We start from the raw sequence: 3976 nt of genomic DNA on the forward strand, positions 1-3976 counted from the left end.
CCCCCTCTTGTACAAACTGTTTCTATTCTTGTAGACCCATACGGGACCAACAAGTGGTATCAGAGCAGTGTTTTCTTTCTTTCCTTGTGTTTAGCTAATTTTTTGTATTAATTTATCTCTTCTTAGATAACTTACTGCTTACAAATGGCTTTACAAATCACAAATACACACACACACACACACAAAAGATAATGGCTCTCTTGCCAAACCACCCCGGTTTGTCCGTGACAATTTTAGTCTCTGGAAGAACCGGATGTCCCTCTTTCTGGAAGGTGTGGATCCTGAAATTCCACATTACATAGAAAATGGACCATATATTCCTTTTGCTATCGTTCCGGCTGTTCCATCAACAACTACGACTGCTGCGATTCCTGAACGACAGATTCCAAAGCTTCCACATCAGTGGAGTGATGAGGACAAGAAGAAGATTATAGACACGCGTGCTCGGTCTATAATAGATATGTCTCTTCCTGATGAGATTTATCACTCAGTGATGAAACTCAAAACTTCTAAATCCGTATGGGATACTATTTGTGTCCAATATGAAGGAACCACTCAGGTTTAGGAGACTAGAAAGATCAATTTAGTAAGACAGTATGAAAGCTTTCTCTGTGGAAAGTCCGAGACACTGCCTGAAGTACATCAAAGATTTAAGTATCTTCTTATTGATCTAAGGGCTGTCGACAGGGAATATTCTAATTCTGAAACCTTGACTAAGTTTCTAGAATGYCTTCCTGAGTGTTGGGATACCTTTTCCATGTGTCTCAAGATGTCAAATGACATGTCCACTCTTTCTCTTTCTATCTTATACGGGATTCTGCTTAACCATGAGCAATCTCGTCAAGTGAAAAGAAATCTTGTAAAAGATTCTAGGGAAATGAAAAGCTCTCCTTTAGCTTTTATCTCTGAAGCTTCTTCAGTTGAAACTTCTACTCCTTCTGTTTCTACTCTACCTCTCGTGGTCATCACGGAGATAGATTCTTCTGAGGACATTCCTGAATCTGATTTAACAGATTTTGATGAGTCCCTGGCACTCTTGACTAAGTCATTTAGGAGGTTCGCCAGCAAAAGCAATTCCGCGATCTCCTCAGCTATCCCTCAGGGAGAAGCCAAAGTATGAAAGAATAGACAAGGCTTCAGCTGTCTGCTACAATTGTCACCGGCCCAGACATTTTGTAGGTGAATACAGATCGAAGAAGACTGCGACGCCATCTTCTAAAGCCTCTTCTTCCTTCACGACCAAAGATGATAAATACTTAAAACTGAAGGAGAAATACAAGAAGATGAAGAACAACCAGCGAAAGGCTAAAGGCCTTATTGCTGAAGAGCATGACTGGGCTGAATCATCTGAATCATCTTCAGACGAAGAAGATAAAGCTTATGTTTGCTTGATTGCTATTGATGCTGACAAAGGATCTTTTACAGCTTCTACCTCTTATGAGCCATCTTCTGTTACTCAGGTATGTACCCTGAATGAACCTTCCTCTAGTCTTTCTGCACTAGATACGCTGACGGTTGACTTTACTATTCCCTCAATGGCAAATCTAAAGCTGAAATGCTTAACGTTGATCTTCATGAGCAATTAAAGATTTGTCATTCTAAGATCAAAGAACTGATCTTTGTTGAGGAAAATCTTAAGGATCTGGTTATTATAGACCAAGCCATCACTGTTGAACGTGAGAAAGCTGTCGCTGAGAGTGAGCGAGCAATCGCTGAACTCAAGGCTGAGAAAGCTACTATTGAAGGATGGTGCAAAGCTTCTCTCAAAGCCTCTGGGATCATTAACACTCAGATCCCTTCCAAGAAAACGACTGGTCTAGGATTCTCCTATGATCAGGAAGAATGGGTTAAAGACAAGTCCATGCTTAATTTGGTACTTTTGTCTCTTCTATTCCCAACACTTCTTCCTCTCAGTCCTCTTCCTTTACTGAGAGTCATCTTGAAGGAACTCCTTTGAGTTCTGGTTGCAAAGACAAAGGTAAATCCACTGTCACATCATCCCTTCCTAAGAAKYCTAACAAGATAAATAGATCTAAATCTATTCCTTCAACTTGTAAAACTTCTTCCTCTTCAGGGACTAGGAAATCTGAATCGCATCATAAATCTAAGTCACAGCTCAGGGTGAACTTTTTACCTAAGGAATCCATTCCCTCAAAGGTTCCTCCTAGAACCAATGAGAAGGGAATCATTGGAGCTGGTCCCACTTCTAATCTGATACTTCCTGGCCCTAAAGCTACTCTTAGTTTTAGGAAGTGTAAACACTGTGGTGAAAGAACACATGTTGCCAGTAAGTGTCCTTCTATCGTCAAAACTGGTTCACCAGTTTTGAGCAAGAAAGTAACCAAAGTTGAGAAATCAACTAAAGTGAAATCTTCCACAAAGACTGCCTCTGCATTCAAGGTGAAGAAAACCACTGAAGCCTCTTCTTTAGGCTCAGTGAAGACAACTCCAGCTGAAGAATCTTCAGTTTCAGACGTTGTAATCTCCACCACTGAAGTCTCTTCGTCAGACTTAGTGAAGACTTCCACTGAAACTACCTTGGTAGTATCAAGGGTTGTTCCTCTTTGCAAAGGAATCTCTTTGCTCAGCCTGTGACAAAGGAAAACATACGAGAGCTAGTTTCAAGTCGAAACAAATCTCGTTAGTGACCGCGCCTCTTCAGCTATTGCACATGGATCTATTTGGTCCAGTCAACGTGCAATCCTTAGTTGGAAAGAAGTTCACGCTCGTCATTGTTGATGAGTATGCCAGGTAYACTTGGGTATTCTTTCTAAGATCCAAGGACAAAGCACCTGAAGAAATCATTTCGTTCATCAAAAAAATAGAAGTACTAAACAATGTTAAGGTACGCTATATTCGAAGTGACCATGGTACTGAATTCAAAAACAGTACTATGGATAACTTTCTTGAGGATAAGGGAGTCTCTCATAACTTTTGCTCTATGAGAACTCCTCAACAGAACGGGGTCGCTGAAAGAAGAAATCGAACAATCATTGAGGTTGCTCGATCAATGCTCAGCGAATCTCGTCTTCTAACTCAATTCTGGGCTGAAGCTGTCAATACATCTTGTTTCACTCAAAACCGATCGTTGATCGTGAAAAGATTCAAGAAGACGGCCTATGAACTCTTCCATTGATGAAAGACCTCAATAAGCTTTCTTCACATATTTGGTTGTACTTGCTACATTCTCAACAATCGCGACCAACTTGGAAGTTCGATCCCAAAGCTGATGAAGGAATCTTTCTTGGATATTCTTCCATATCCAAAGCCTTTAGAGTATTCAACAAATGAAGACAAACAATAGAGGAATCTATTCAAGTCACCTTTGACGAATCTCAATCAGCTAATTCAAAACCCATCTCTTTTAATGAAGATGAATTAGAGAACTGGATGATATCTCATTATGGACTACCTGAAGCTTCCTAAAGTGCTCCTCTTAACACTGAATCTCTAGAAGATGAAGATGATCCACTCATCGTTCCAGTTGCAGCTAGTCACTCCAATGTATCTTCCTCAGAGATCGCTGCAGTGCCCATTAGCTGTGTACCTCCTTCTACTTCAAACATTGATCCATCAGTAAATGAAATACCTTCAGTTTCTGAACCTCTTTCAGTTGGTGAATCTGAGACTCCTTTGGCGATAGTCCCTATTGCTGAAGAAACTACTGCTGAAGTATCATCCTCTCTACATGAACTCTCCTATTCAGATGAAGCTTCTTTACCGGCTCAGCGATGGACTAAAAGCCATCCTATTCATCAAATTCTTGGTGATTTAGATACAGGTATCAAGACACGTCGAGGTCTATGTAATATATGTCTCTTTGTCAACTTTCTTTCCTTAGTTGAACCCAAGAAAATCAATGAGGCTATTTCCGACCCTAGTTGGGTTCTTGCTATGCAAGAAGAGCTCATTGAATTTGATAGGAACAAAGTCTGGTACCTTGTCCCACGTCCATCTGACAAATCAGTGATAGGCA

Source organism: Cynara cardunculus (genome assembly GCF_001531365.2).
Source record: "Cynara cardunculus var. scolymus isolate 2C chromosome LG 2, CcrdV1, whole genome shotgun sequence".
In the NCBI taxonomy this organism is placed as follows: domain Eukaryota; kingdom Viridiplantae; phylum Streptophyta; class Magnoliopsida; order Asterales; family Asteraceae; genus Cynara; species Cynara cardunculus.